Consider the following 17137-nt stretch of genomic DNA (forward strand, 5'->3'; position numbering starts at 1 on the left):
TTTTCGATTTTAAGACCAAATATAGGGTTTAGTTATTGAGAACCTCTTGTCGCTTCGCCTCATCTTCTCTCGCAGTCCTCATCTCTCGTAGTGCTTAGCAAACAGTTGGTTTTCAATTTCTCTTTTATTTAGAATTTTTTATGTCTCTAAATAAAAGACATAATCATGGATCTGTTTTCTGAAACTATTATAGTTAATCATAAATTCATCATCGTGTTTGTATATATAGCAATCGATTATGTCGTATACTTGTATTATAAATAACTGACCCTCATGTGTTGTGCATCTTTTAAGAATCTGTTATAGTATTATGTTTGAACTCTGTTTTTCTTTTCTTGTGTAGTTGTGTATTTTACAAGTAATGGAAACTGAAGAAGACTATGAAGAAATAGCAGCTGCAAACCGTTCAGTCCGAGGAAAAAATGACATAGCTTGGTCCTATGTGATTCAATCAAATGATGCAAGAGGGAAAACAGTTTTGGAATGCTCATTTTGTCACAAAAGAAAATTAGGAGGTCGAATTAATAGGATGAAACAACATCTGGCTGGTGTGAAAGGAAATACAGATGCGTGTTCGCAGATTCCAGAAGATGTACGATTTAAGATATTGAACACATTGAAAGAAATTGAGAACAGGAAGAAGAAAAAGCTTGTTTTAGATGATACGAACGATGGTCCTGAAATTCAAGATGGTGATGGAGATGATATCGAAGGTGATGTTCGCCCAACTCAAAAGAGGAAGAAAAAAGGTATTGATCTACATGAATACTTTAAAAGAGGTGTGCATGATCCGACCCAACCTACTATAAAAGCTTGTATGCAAAGTAAAGAGAGAATACATGATGTGGACATGTCTGTTGCATTGTGGTTTTATGACGCTTGTATTCCAATGAATGCCGTGAATTCTCCACTTTTCCAGCCTATGATGAATAAGGTAGCAAGTATGGGTCATGGATATGTGGGGCCCTCATACCATGCTCTACGTGTTGGATTGTTGCGTGATTCTAAGGTGCAAGTTTCTTTGATCATTGATAAGTTTAGGAGTACTTGGGCTACTACTAGATGTACTCTTATGGCAGATGGATGGAAGGACACAAGACAAAGACCACTAGTTAATTTCTTAGTTTATTGTCCTAAAGGAATCACATTTCTCAAGTCAGTTGATGCTTCTGATATCTATGCAAGTGCTGAGAATTTATGCAACTTGTTTGTTGAAGTTGTGGGTATGGTCGGTCCAGAAAATGTAGTTTATTTTGTAACTGATAGTGCACCCAACTACAAAGCTGCTGGAAAGCTTCTCGCTGAAAAGTTTCGGACCATTGCTTGGTCTCCATGTGCAGCTCATTGTATCAATCTGATTTTTGAAGATGTGACAAAACTACCTTCTGTTCACAATTTAGCACATTGGATGTCTAAGGTAACCATTTTTGTTTACAACCATAAGTCGACTTTAAATTGGGTCAGAAAAAGACCTGGTTGGAGAGAGATCATTCGACCTGGAGAAACACGTTTTGCTACACAACTTTCATTGCTCTACAAAGTCTCTATCAACATAAAGAAGATCTACAAGCTTTGGTTACAAGTACAGATGCTGAACTCAAGCAGCTTTTCAAGACGTCTAAAGCAAAGGAAGCTAAATTTATTATCCTAGATGAGCGAATGTGGAATGAATGCTTGATAATTGTCAAGATTATGACTCCTATCATTCGACTGTTACGCATTTGTGATGCTGATGAGAAGCCTCTTTTGCCATATGTGTATGAAGGGATGTCTCGAGCAAGATTAGGAATTAAAACGATGTTAAGAAAAAAAAACCTTTCTACCAGCCTTATACAAACATCATTTATAGAAGATGGGATCGTATGTTGCGCCATGATCTTCATGATGCAGCGTACTATTTGAACCCAGCTTTCATGTATGATCAAACTTCATTTTATGAGAAGCCTGAAGTTATGAGTGGGTTGATGAGCTTAATTGGAAAGCAAACAGAGGACAGCAAAACAAAGCTCGTTCAAGAGCTTAGGTCTTACAGAGAACGTGAAGGCAGCTTTTCTCCTGATATGGCTCTTACTTGCAGCAAAACATCTCAGCCAGGTATGTTATTAAACATCGATTGGACTTGCATTTTACGTTATATATATAAAGTAGTGTGATATAATTCCATTGATATTTTAGATGAATGGTGGAGATATTTTGGTTATGATGCTCCTCATTTGCAAAAGTTAGCAATAAGAATTCTTAGTCAAACTGCTTCTTCATCTGGATGTGAGCGCAATTGGAGTGTGATTGAGTGGATCCATACCAAGAAGAGGAATAGATTAGAGCATCAACGACTTAACGATCTCGTCTTTGTTCATTACAATTTACGGTTGCAACAAAGGTGAGTATCATACTATCATTAAATAATATGATCTCGTGAGTCTTTGTTCTCGACGTAATGATCTCGTTTTTGTTTTACATGTACAGGTCAAAAAGAAAAAGATCATATGATCCTGTTGATTATGAATCTATTGATAAAACAGAGTTTTGGATCGTTGAAGAAGAAGAAACAGGTGAACTTGAATATGATGAATTAGAGAATTCTCTTGCTGAAGAATATCCCAAAGACCACGAAGACACAAACCATGAAAAGTCTAATGGTATCTATAAAAATTAAAACTGTCCATTTCACTTTTAGAATTTTCTTAGTTGCCTACGATATTTGATTAAACTATGTGATTTCTAGATGTTTCAGATTTTGATGAAGACTTTACTATGCCACCTGAAGAACACGAAGATTGGTTGAGATGATGTTCTTTAATATATTTTAGTGATTATCGTTTACTTAGTGTTTATTTTTTCTATTCAAAAGGTTCATTCACTTTATTGGTTTATTAACTATGGTATGATTATTTTTATTTTAGTATTTTTTAAAACTATATAATTTCTATAAATATAGTAAACAAATCATAATCAATTGACCCGCGGTCGAACCCGGTTGAACCGATGATCCGGTGACCCAGAAGGTAGTCCGGTTCGCCTTCCGGTCCGGTCGTGAAAGCATTGGAATTAGACCTTTTTACAGATCGAAAATGACATTTTTACCCTGCTTTCTGTGTCACTTTTTTGCTTTCTCTCTGGATAACGACGGTGCTTCGCTGATTTTTTTTTTTGGATTCATACGGTGCTTTTCTGAACACAATCTGATTTTCCAGCGATTACCCTTGATTTTTAATAAAGAAAACTAAAACCCTAATAAGATACTAACTATTGAACCCAAGGGTGCCAATTAAAACTTCCAATTCATCTTCACATGTAAACCGCCGTTGTCAGTGGATCTCATCACCGCTATTTCACAAAACATCTCCGCCACCAACACCATCTACTCCGATAAACCCAATATATTCAATTGATTGTGTTTTGAATAAAGGAATCTAAACCCTAAGGGGATAATGTTGAACCCAAGGGCTCTAATTTTAGACATTGATCGAATCAATTAAGATTTTTTTCCTTAAACTTTTTAACAACAAACGCAAAAAATTTATGTTATTCTTTACAAAGTGAATCAAAATTTCCAACTCATCTTCAAATCTAAAGTGAATTTCAAAACTACATGTTTGTGATTGATAATTCATCACCATCATCGTCGTGGCACTACATTGCCGTTCTTAAGTAGAGATCTCACCACCCAAAAAAAAAAAAAAAACATGACTATCACTGGATCTCATCATCGACACTATCTCTTATGAAGTTTCTTCCCAAAGGTCATGGTGATGAGAGAGAATCGAGATTCATCATCGCCCAATTTCCATTGTTAATTGCAAAAACTGAGAAAAAGAGAGAATTGCAGTAGAGGAGAAAAAGAACAGAGACATGGAGAAAGCTAAATCCTCTCAAGGTTTTTCCGGCATGGGCAAAAGTACATAAGATAATCTTCTTTGCGGAGCAGCCAAGATCTGATTTTTTTTTCTGATTTTGGGTGAGGGGAGAGGAACAAAGGTTCAAAGCGAGAGAGAAAGTGAGTTGATCGTCTTTTGTGAGCAGAGCAGTTTCATCATTCTGTAGCAAAAAAAGCCTAAATCTATAATCACGGACAAAAAGTCCTTATTAGACAATACCCTTGAGAAAAAATGCATATCTCATAATTAACTCTTTTCAATTTTCTCTGATCTTGTTAAATCATTTTTTTTGTCAATTCGGTTAAAAGCTGGTAAGAATCTATTCAATTCGGCTCAAAGAAAACCGGATTAAAGGATTATCTGTTCTAGATCGGTTCAATATGAAAAGTATGATTTTCGATTAAACAAAAATTTTGGGTATGTAGTTTTCTAAAGAATTAAACTTTTCTACAGTTATACTAGGATTTACTCCGTGGTATGTGATAATTATTTTTTAAAATTTTTAATATACAGTTTAGATGATTTTGTATTTTAGGTAAATAGATTTTCTTTGATTTTGAATATATATATATATATATATTACAGCGTTATATATTTTATATATTTTTTTAATTTGAATACTTAGTTGTATGTGTTATTGAACTTGGGAAAAGTTATAGAAAAGGTAAAGTATCAAAAATATTGGATTATATATCCGGTATATTAAGACGAAACACATGATAAATTAATTTAATGTTTTAAATTCTTTAGTTAAACTTTAAAGTTTTTGTTTGAATTTGGTATATAAATGTGAAGATTTCATAGTTTCAATACAATAAAAGGAGGTATTTTTCTCCAGGTTCTGACACATCAGCCTCAATATTGAAACAGATGTTGACACCTCAGTAAAAACCTCTACCCTATCAAATTATAACTTTAATACAGCTCACCTGATTTTACTCAGAAAGAAAACAAAAGAGAAACGAAGGAGAGAGTGTTTTATCTTCTCTTGGATTTCTTCTCCTTCTTCGTCGCCGTTTTTGTTATTTCGTCTTCGACATGGTGCTTTCTTCTTCTTCGATCTACCAGAATCTATGTGTTTATGCTCAATTTCTTCTTCGTCAAATCGAAGATGACGGGTTTCTACCAAAGTTGGATATTTTATGTAATATTATGCATATCAAAGCAAGTTGACTTAACTAAAATTGTGTAGAATAATTAAATCATTAGCAAATGTTGTGATTTAATCAGATAATAGCTTATAAATTACTTATTTTTTTTTAAAAATTAACAATCCAAATATAATTTAACATTAAACAAAGCAAACTAAATAAAACAAAAAAATAGAAATTAAAATTCTATATTTTTAATATAAAAAATTATCCTGTGGTACCTCGGGTTAAAATCTAGTTGTTGTTGAATTTGGATTACATACTGGGAATATAATACTATAACTAGGATTTAATAACCTCATTGCTAAAAACAGAGAGCACCATATTGAAAATCTAGACTTCCTCCACAAATGTACCAGTTATTCTATTGATCAACTGCAGGATATGATCTTATATAACAAATTAGATAACGAAAAGCTACAGAGCAGCTAGTTCAACTACAAAATAAACAAAAAAATCATTTTCATGAATCAAAATCATCACTACCGTTTTCTAAAATTGTTGCGACTAAGCTTAAATTGTAAAATAATTCTCCTACAGCAATGAATGAAAATCTAAATACCATCATCAACAATAGGTAACAACAAGAGATGAAGACAGTCCAAATTCAAATTAGAGATAGAGAGTAGGAGTTGCGAAGCTTTGGCTAGCTTGTTTTTCTGAACTAGAGCTCGAAGATCTCTCTGGTCCTTGAACCAGAGCTCGAAGATCTTCGACGAGATCTGAACCATAGCTCTTCATTCGCCAGTGATGTCACCTTTGCTTCCTTCATTTCAGGTTACGATTTACCTCCACTTCAAATTCAATTTTGTTTGCTGGATATTTCTCCGATTCTCTCTCGCCGGATTCACATTTCCCCGATTCTCTCTCGCCGGAGGAAGATAGAGTCTTCGGTTCTCCCAATTTCATTTCTTATTCCTATTATAATTAAATATTACAGAATAAATAAGTTGTTGTGCTAATTTTGTTGTTTTTAAGAGCCAGTGCTAATTTTGGAACAAAAACCTAAATTTGTGCCATTTTTGTCAATTGCCCTTTTTTTGTTAGTTAATATAAATATTACAATATTATATGTATGTTGTTGTATTTGCAAAATTTATCCCATAGTAAATTTCTTTGTTTTGTAATATTAATGTTACACTGTTATATATACTAGATGAGTGCCCGCGCTACGCGCGGGTTGTTGTTTTAGTTTGTGTTGTTTATTTTTTGTTTCGTAGTTTTGTATTTTGACGTTTGTTTATAGGATGTTTTGAGTAGATTTTTAAATTATGTGTTTTTAATAGCAGTCGTCTCAACCGTTGTTTTATATTCTGCAATAGATATTTGAAGAGTAGTAGGATACCAATAGATGTTTGTGACTAAAGTCGTAGCAGATAGAATCAAGTGTATTTTTGATCGAGGTCTTCAAAGTGGAATTGGGTGGGAGCTTAGAAATCCAAATCCATTAATGTCCAACCATCATCAAATTATCTGAAATTACCAAAAAAAACAAAAAAAAACAGAACAAAAAACACCCAAATACAAAAAAACATCATCTGAAATAGTATAGTCCACTCGAAAATAATAAGCAAGAGTCCTCACAAAAACAAACAAACTTCACTAACCAACATCCCGTCTCAATATTTTTTAGACCATAGGTGAACTAAATTTTTTTGACCTCTTTCACATAATTTTTTTTTCTGGATCCTCTTTGTTCAAAGGTTTCCTCTGAATTTGGGAGTGGACCCTTGGATTTTGCCACCTCCTTCAGCCGGGCCAACATCGAGAGACTTTTGAAAAGATTTGTGAGATTTTTGTGTTTTGTTATTAATTTGACTTTAGATTGAGAAAGTGAGGTTGCTTCTAATATTTGATGAGGCTACCTACATACACCCCAATAGAAAAATCCTCAAAGAACCTCAACTATAATATACCATAGCAATGTTCAACATAATCTCATCATATCCAATACTCTGGATCAAGCTATTGTATTACGAGTTGCTACACAAAAATATCAGAAATCAATACAATACAAACCACATACAAACAACAAAATGGTTAAAGATACACTTAAAAGAGGAAACTTTAAGATCCTGCATGTCAGAATTGGGATTACCTATAAGACGGGTCAAAATCCATCTTCACCAAGTTTGTGAGTTGGGTGCAAATCTTTGATCACAGAAACTAACTTGAAAAGAGAAATATTTGGTTTTGCTTCTACTCAAATTACCTCCATCTCAAAAACTTCTTATCTGGTTGTGTGATAGAAAATTGACTGAAATTAGAGAATCAAAGAGAGATATCCGAAGATGAGAGAAAGAGGAGATGAGAGAGAGAGCCTAACTCGCCAAATGTATTGCATTTCTACTTTGGTGAAAATTATGGCAAATCCATTACATTTACGCTACAGCTTGAGACAATTCTAAAGGATATGTTGGTGGTGATACACGGAGTATCTGATATAACGTGAACACATCTGCCGCTACTCTCTCTGTCTCTCTCTCTCTCTCTATGGGTTGAGGAAGAAAAACATATGGTGTGAAGAAGAAGAAGAAGAAGAGCGAGACTTTTTACTTTTTTTGATTCGGTCCGCCAGAGTAGAGACAAGGTGACATTGAACCGAGAATAATTAACATTGGTTTAAAAATCTAAGCTGTATTAATTGTTATATTTTGATTGGTTAGCTGTTTTAAATTAGGTGTCAGCTTCAGGTTTATCTAAAATGCTGAAGTGGCATACTGAGGGAGAGAGTTAGCCAACTTTCATATTATAGATTTTGGTGTTTTCACAATAATTAACAGTACTTGTCAATAATATTATATGGGTTGACTTTGAAAGAACGATAAATATGTGTACTTTCAAAAATACAATGAACTATGATTAAAATCAAATTTGCTAAAATAACTACATGAATAAATTACATATGTATTTGTAAATATATTTAGATTTTAATAAATATAATTTTTTGTATTGTTAATATATCTATATGTCCGTAACATTATTAAACTATAATAGACTATATTTACTTTATAAGGAATAAAAACCTTTATACAATTTTTACAAACACAAAATATAACAAATATTTGTCGGTTCTCTATTCCAAATGCATGATTGTCTTCATGTTAGTAGATCCTAAATAGTAACCAACCATGTATGCCAACTTCAACGGGTTGCTTTGTCTCCAAGTAAATAATCCACCTGCCATACACAGATCAGTTGATGGATCGGTTTGGACTCACACCGAAGATTACAAAAGTTCCCGATCCCTATATAAGTAAAAGAGAAGTACAAAAGTTCTTTCGGGTCGGGTCAGTTTTGCAAAAATAACCCGAAATTAAGGGATTCAGATTCGGGTGAAAAATATATGCGACGTTATAAATGAGTTATCGGGTAATTTATTTTAAATTTACATCGTAAACACTAAATGAAAACTTAAATAATTTTTGAAAACAAAACTATAGTAGTTAAGAGAATATGTTTGGTTCCTGTAATTTAGGAAACTAACAAACATAAATTCGTGTTATGTTAGTCGACATCGACAACCTTCAATTCTGGAAACTATAATTAGGGTATTTTAAATTATAAAACTACAATTTACTATACAATTTTGAAACATTTACTACGCAATTCTTAGTTATAGAAATATCATTTAGTTACAAAGATATTTGCTTTCAAATTGCACCTAATTAAATTTTAGTCACCTAATTGATTGCAAAATCGAAAATCTCATTACTTATTATCCTATATTAACAAAATCCAAAAATATTTTCTTTCACGATTTGATTACCAAAATTAATTATGGTTAATATTTCAAAAATTAGAAGAATATACCTTAAAATCTACCATCGACCATACCAGGGGAGTTATTATGTATACTGACTGCTCTGTTAAGAGTTTTTTTTAATCTACATAACAGAATTCTTAAATTCAGATTCACCCAAAGTTTCGTAATTTAAGCTGATAAATTAAAAATATATTAAAATTTTGTGTTGGACCGATATTTGTCCGCAAGAACACGGGTTAAAACTTAACTAATATAGAATAAAATCAAATTTACATTAACAATCATATTGTACCATTAAGATTACCAGTCTTTTATTTGGATATAGATATAAACCATATTACATATTAAACTAATTCAATTTTTGATAACTAAATTCGTTTGATATTTTAGAAGTATAACAACTACAATTAAGGTAAAGATTATTATTTCATAACTTGCATTTGAAACTACGGGGGTGTATCCAAAAACAAATGCAATATGTACAAAATGCAATATAATCTGAGAGTTTTAGTATAAATAATTTTATTATACTGAAGCTTTAATTTAAATTTTTAGATGCATATTTTAACCACAACCCAATGTAACTGTTCGAAGGTTTGAGAAAACTAGAATAAGTAGAAGTTATATGACGAAAACAAATTTTGATTATTTTACATACAAAGTTTTATTCAGAAACTAAACTATTTCAAATATTAACTAAATCAAATTTTAACTTACAATTGTTATTCTTAAACTATATTATCTATTTTACTACTTAAACTACAAACAATGACCATGTATATGTAATAACACTAGATTAATACAAAAAACAAGCTGAAAATATTAGGGGTCATTTACTCAAATGTTACACATTTTAGGTAATATTACTAGAATCTACAAAAAAATATTTTATTACAAGAATATTTTTGGTATTTTCAAAATACCCAGCGTACCCTTGTTTTATGTTACCGGAAAAAAGTAATTACAAAAATGTCATTGCCACGTTAGACGCCACGTCAGAAATCGGTGACGTGTAACCATAACTATGTCTCGGCTGAGTTATAGGTATGTTGCGGCTGAGTTATGGAAAAAACATTTGACTAAGAGCGGACGGCTGACTTAGAGCATAACTCAGCCAAGAGTTACGGCTGACTTATTAAAATCTGGCTGAGTTATGCTCTAACTCAGCCGTGTTTACAGCTGAGTTTTCACCCGATAGTTGAGTTGTCAAAATTTTGGCTGAGTTATCACTACGACACAGCTGAATTACTATTTTCCGACTGGCTGAGTTATCACTTCGACACAGCTGAATTACCATTTTCCGACTGGCTGAGTTATGAAAAACGGCTGACTTATGAGATGTTGTTACGGCTGAGTTATGGTTAAAAACTATAACTCAGCCGTGATAGGCTGACTTATCGTACAACTCATTCATTTGACGGCTGGCTTAGTAGCAAAAGATTAATTACTAGAATTTTATTCAGTTACGGCTGACTTATTAAACGATACGGCTGAGTTACATATTTTCAGTTGATGAAGCGGCTGAATTTGGCAGCAATTTATTTTGCTTTTTAATTACTGTATGTTTTTCATGTTGTGACTGAGTTATAATTTATTTGATGGCTGAGTTTTATTTAGGCTCAGTTATTAATTGTTTGATGGCTGACTTGACACGTCGGACCCAACATCGATGTCAGCATTCCATGTCATTATTTTTTTCTCCGGAAATACAAAACGTCGTTTGACTCTTGTTCTTCAACTGGTTAATAATTGAACTATTTACCTTCTTTTTCTACTTGTTCTTATACTTCTTCTTCACTTTCTTCGTCACCTTGTTCTTCTACTTTTTCTTCACCTTGTTCTTCTACTTCTTCTTCACCTTGTTCTTCATTTTCTTTCATGGATCCAGTTCTGGTTCTAGTTGTTTCCGGTAATTGGGTAAAGACACAGAGATATGTATTTAACACCGACGATAGAGGGTGTATAGTTGTGCAGATATTTGGAGGCACAACACACGACAAGCTTGTGAAGCTTGTTCTTGAAGACTACGGATTGGACGCGTTTAGCCATGAGCTAAAGTTGAGCTACATGTTCTCGAACAAGTCACCAAAACATATGGTGCATGATACTCCACCAGTTTTTGTCTCCAATGATCGACAGTTGCAATGTTTTTTTGGGGCTATGGAAAACCGATCAGCTACGTCTCTGTGTAGAGTTTTCGGCGAAAGAGTCTAAAAAAACTAGTGGAGCTAGAGGAAGTATGATTCGGCCAAGCAGTGACTCGAAAGTAGAATCTACATACGAAGTGTACAGTGGGGGATTTGAAGGCAATTATTTTGATTATGGTAAGATCGTTGACAAAGAAAACGAAGAAGAAGAAGATGTCGAAGTAGCATCTGACAAAGAAGAAGACGATGAATTTTCAAGACGATTTGATGTTTTCGATGACTTCGATGGTGAGTCATCTGATGACGAGAGATTTTCTGTATTGGGCGAGCCTTGGAGTAAAGAGGAAGACCCACCTACTCCGCCTCCTCAGAAGAAAGCTCATAAAGATGATAACTTTGCCGGATCAAAGATGAATCCGGAGGCTATTAGGTTGGAGGTGTCAACGTTAAAAATTGCTGTAGGACAACGATACAAGAGCAAAAAGCAGTTCAGGAATCACGTGAAACTTATTTCAGTTAGGGATGGATTCGATTTTAATATACCAGTATCAAATCCAAGACAAGTGGTTTATAGGTGCTGGGTTGAAGGATGTCTTTGGAGAGTTCGTGCATCTGTACAAGGGGATGACCCGGATTTTCATGTTAAATTATACGATTCAGAACACACATGTTCTGTGACGGAACGTTCTACTAGATCCCGCCAATCAACAGCTGATGTATTGGCAGATATTTACAAGGACTATCTTGGTGATCTTGGTCCGGAAGTTAAACCTAAAAGTGTCGGAATCATTTTCAATAAGCAATTTAGTCTAAAGGTAATTACTATGTTTCGACTGGCTTATTGATAGTTATTTACATATTGATTCTTTATGGCTGACTTATGGGTATGTATAGGCTAAGTTATTTACATGTTACGGCTGATTTATTGATTATTTACGGCTGACTTATTTGAATGTATCGGCTGAGTTATCTATATATTAAGGCTGATTTATTAATTTGTTGGTGTCAACAGATGGGTTATTGGAAGGCATATCGAACGCTGCTGAATGCAAGGCAGATCGATCAGAGAACTTATGAGGATAGTTTAAGCGAGTTACCTTATTACAAATACAAGTTCAGACGGGAAAATTTGGATATAGTCATGCGTCTTCAAAGATGATGAAGAAAGATTCAAATATGTTTTTATTGCTTTTGGAGCGAGTATTGCTAGGTTTGCTTTCATGCGCAAAGTTGTTGTTGTCGACAGAACGTTTCTCCATGGTAGTTATAAAGGGACGCTTCTAACAGCCCTAGCTCAGGATGGTAACTTTCAAATTTTCCCATTAGCTTTTGCTGTTGTCGACACTGAAAATGATGAGTCTTGGCGTTGGTTTTTTACACAACTCAAAGTTGTCATTCTTGACGAAAAGGATCTTGCGATAATCTCCGACAGACATAGGTCAATAGGGAAAGCGATTGGTCATGGGTATCCGTTGGCTTCGCTTGGAATTTGCACTTACCATGTGTATAAGAACATCTTGGTGAAGTTCAAAGGAAAACATTTGTTTCCTCTGGTGAAAAAAGCGGCAAGGTGTTTTAGGCTGTCTAATTTTAATGAGGCTCTCAATGAGATTGAAGCACGTCATCACAAACTACATGGATACCTCCAACGAGCTGGTGTCCGAATGTGGGCGCGTGTGCATTTCCGGGTGAAAGGTACAATTTAATGACAACGAATATTGTAGAATCAATGAACCATGCACTGTCAAATGCTAGAAGTATTCCCATAGTCCAACTGCTTGAATCGATACGGAATATGATGACCAGATGGTTTTCTGAACGGAGAGAGGATGCGAAATCGCAGCTAACAACTCTCACTCGAGGTGTTGAGAAACTGTTACAGGTAAGTTTACATAAGTCAGTCGTCAATAGTTTTCATATCTCAGCCGTAATTGTTTCCATATCTCAGCCATAACCATTATAGTTCCATAAATCAGCCATAATTGTTTTCATAACTCAGCCATTATTGTTTTCATAATTCAACCTAAAACGTTTTTTTTGTTCTACTCCCTACTAGACCGTGTCACCGCATCAAGACTTATGGAGGTACTAACGATTGATGTTGTACGTGTGCAAGTGAGATATGGATTATCTTTGCATGTTGTAAATTTGGATCTAAAAACATGCATATGCCATCGTTTCGACCACGAGAAAATACCATCCATGCAATCGCAGTTGCAGAGCATATGGATGTGTCTCGTATATCCATGTGCGATCCGAAATTTAGGAGTGTCGATTTGGTTAACGGATGGGCTGGTTCAATCATGCCTCCAGATGAATCATTCCCTGCTCCTGAAGCTGTGGATAATCAGAAGTGCTTGCCTCCGATTGTTGTGAACCAGCCAGGAAGGCCCAAGAAGCGTATGATTAAATCATCTTTGGAAGTTGCCATTAAAAATAAACGCCCTAGGAAGCAACACGCATGTTCGCGATGTAAGCAAGTTGGGCACAATGTGAAAACTTGCGCTATATAGTTAGGGAGATACTAATCGACGAGAACTTTCGTTTTACCCTATCTAATTATTTTGTGTAATAACTCAGCCATAATTCAATATAACTCAGCCGTCACATGAATGGACGAGACCTTTTGTTTTCCCGTAAAACTATAACTCAGCCGTCAAATATCATATAAGTCAGACATTTAAGTCAATAACTCAGCCATGTTAGTCAATTGTTGGAGAAATACTTTTACAAAAATAAAATTTAAAATTCGAATAATAATTATTTAATTATTTTGAATAATATATTGTGAAAAGCTCACTTTATGAATTTATTATGCGTGTGGATTTGAGAAAACACATAATTAGTGATTTTTCGCGTTTCCCTAACAACACTTTTTGTGATATCGAGAGATGTTTTAATTAGATAATTTATTACGAATCTGTCAGAACGAAAGACTCAGGAAAGAAAGAAAGAAGAATATGTTTTCATATTATTGAGAATACCCTAAACGATAACTCAGCCGTCATAAACTATAACTCAGCCATATAATCAGTCGTATAAATCAGTCGTTTGCTTTCAGATTGTTTCTTGTGATAACTCAGCCATAACTCACTATAATTCAGCCATTACATGAATCGACGTGACCTTTCGTTTTCTCGTAAAACTATAACTCAGCCGTAAAGCAATATTTTGCCGGAAAACCATAAGTTAACCTAATAATAGACGTGACCTTTTGTTTTCCAATTTTTTCCTTTATATTCTCTTAATTCATTTTATCGTTTCGGTTTCTTCATCTTCATCACTATATTCATTGTATCGTTTCCTTCTTCTCCGCTCATTGCACCTATAAATATCCTCTGAATCCCCTCACAATATATTGCACCTACAAATCTCCTCTACATCCAATATCAATATATTGCATTTCCTTCGATCATTGCATATGTAAGTCTCCTCTCCATCCCCTCTCAATCTATTGCATATTTTCCGATCATTGCACCTATCAATTGGTGACGGTTGTTTTTATTTTGATAGCCAAGCTATGGACGGAGAGGGTTCCAGTAGACGTCTAAAACGTAAGGCAGACGAAGCAATATCACCCATGAACATGGCCGGTGCAAGTTCCAATGTCCAGCAAGAAATGCAGATTTCGAGTGGGAAGAGGAAGCACTATTGGCCGTGTTCGAAGCTTTTACTCAGACGAGAGTCACGGCCGAGGCGGAGACAATTGATCACTACACAACAATTCTGAATATGATGGATTATCATATGAAGAAGAAGGAAGATAAGACCGCCCTCAAGCATCAAGTGGAACTAATCGACGCTCAACCATCCCAACTGAATCAAATCTTGGGTGGAGAACTTGTCGACTTAGAGACAGAGCACAAGAGGTTAGAGGAGATGAGAGAGATTGCAGAGGCCGATGTTGAACAGTGTGTGGTTCCTCCTCCTCTTGATTGGTTTAAACTAAAAGTTCATGGTTCCTCCTCCTCTTAATCGGTTTTAAAAAGTGAATTTCGATGTACAGTCTTCTTTATGAACACTGAACTTTTTTATGAACACTGAACTTTTTTTCCATTTCTTTTTGTAATGTTTCATATTAATATAAATCAGCCAGTATTACGATAGCTCAGCCATTAAGGATTTATAAATTACTATAACTCAGCCGTAAAGTCATATATATCATCCATATTTCAGATTGTTTGTTGTGATAACTCAGCCATAACTCACTATAACTCAGCCATCACATGACCTTTCGTTTTCCTGTAAATATTATAACTCAGCCGTAAATTCATATATATCATCCATTTACTTTCAGATTGTTTATTGTGTTAACTCAACCATAACTCACTATAACTTAGCCGTCAAATGACCTTTCGTTTTCCTGTAAATATTATAACTCAGCCGTAAAGGCATATATATCATTCATTTACTTTCAGATTGTTTTTTGTGATAACTCAGCCATAACTCACTATAACTCAACCGTCACATGACCTTTTTCCCGTAAATATTATAACTCAGCCGTAAAGTCATATATATCATTCATTTACTTTCAGATTGTTTCTTGTGATAACTCAGCCATAACTCACTATAACTCAGCCGTCACATGACCTTTCGTTTTCCTGTAAATATTATAACTCAGCCGTAAATTCATATATATCATCCATTTACTTTTAGATTCTTTCTTGTGTTAACTCAGCCATAAATCACTACTAGATAATAATCCATGCTGTTGCACGGGATGAAATTTTTGTTTGAACATTTGTAAATATATTTATTTAGTATAACATTTATAATACAAATTTCTATTAGTTTGAATTCATTCCGTTTATGAAAATTTAAAATAGTAATCGTTTCACCATAAATTTTAGATTTACATGATGACGAATATGGATCAAATGTGAACTGAATTAGTGATCCCGTAGATAAAAACCGCAAAAAAAAATAAAAAAAAAATAAAAAAAATTCATGAACCAGATGATTTAAATAAAATTGTTAACCGTGTCAAACCCGTTGGCTAAGCCATCCCGCAACAGATTTAAATATTTTAAAATGTCTTTGTATTCGTCCCGCTTGAATTCGTGAGATCCACGAATAACCCACATGCAATTCAATAAATCATTTTTTTCTAATATATATATATAGAATATATTTAAAGATTAAACTTAATTAATATTAATAAATTTATTTGATAAAGTTTTTAGCAATAACACATTTGTTAAAATGTTTTTTTTTTGTTAAAAACTTAATGGCATATAGCTATAAATAATAAATCATAATAAGGGTAAATAGCTAAATGTGTCTCAAGCTCTCTGGCGGCGACACATCAGCTTTTTCAAGAGAATGTTTCTCTATTAATATATGGGGGATAACTGTAACACCCGCAAACCAATTTTTGGTATTTTGGTAAGGGTGTCGATCGACACCTTCTAGTGAGGCATCGATCGACACCAGTTGTGGCCGGTTTGGTCGGTTCAATTTTAATTGTCCGGTTTGCGGAGTTGGTTTAGGGAAAACCCTAGCTCGGGTTTTTAAGGAGGGAGCTTGAGTTTTTCTCCTCTCTTGGCCGCTTTTGTCAAAAACAGAGAGAAAGAGGAGGAAAGCTTTGTTCTTGAGTTCCTGGGAGTTTTTGGGAGATTTTCTTGCTGTTCTTGGGAGATCTAAGGCTGGGAAGGTGTTAAAAGCTTGCTAGGAGTGAGGGAATTCGTCCTTATTGGTCAGAAACTTCCTGAAAAGAGGTGAGTGCATGACCATGACTTATCTAAGCTAAGATCTCTAGATTCTATGTGATTTGGTGCTTATGTGGTTGTTTCTTTGAGTTCTCTATGATATTTCGTTGCTGTCTGGGCTGGGTTTGGCTTCTGGGAGTGCAAGGAGCGGATTGGAGAAGCTTGGAGGCGAGATTCGGAGTTTCTGATCGAGGGAAATCGCTGCTCGGCATCGGTGTCGGTCGACACCAGTTGGGGTGTCGGTCGACACCAACGCGAGGACGGCTCGGGATTTTAGCGAGTGTCAAACGATGCCATGTGGAGGTGTCGGTCGATGCAAACTAGGGTTTCCGGGAGTGTCGGGCAGGGTGTCGGTTGACACCAGTTTGGTGTCGGTCGACACCAGATGTTCAGTATCGATCGACACCATCTGGTGTCGGTCGACACCCCTTGTTCAGTTACGATGGATGTCGCATGCTTTGTATATTGCCTGGTTTGTTTTATTGGT

General features: G+C 34.8%; 1 pseudogene; it reads left to right on the top strand.

Moving 5' to 3' along the window:
* The first annotated feature begins 361 nt into the window (after nucleotides 1-361).
* On the top strand, nucleotides 362-2790 carry LOC104748632 (uncharacterized; annotated as a pseudogene).
* Nucleotides 2791-17137: the final 14347 nt, after the last annotated feature.

The sequence above is a fragment of the Camelina sativa genome, chromosome 15, assembly GCF_030686135.1.
Source record: "Camelina sativa cultivar CO46 ecotype springtype chromosome 15, ASM3068613v1".
Taxonomy (NCBI): domain Eukaryota; kingdom Viridiplantae; phylum Streptophyta; class Magnoliopsida; order Brassicales; family Brassicaceae; genus Camelina; species Camelina sativa.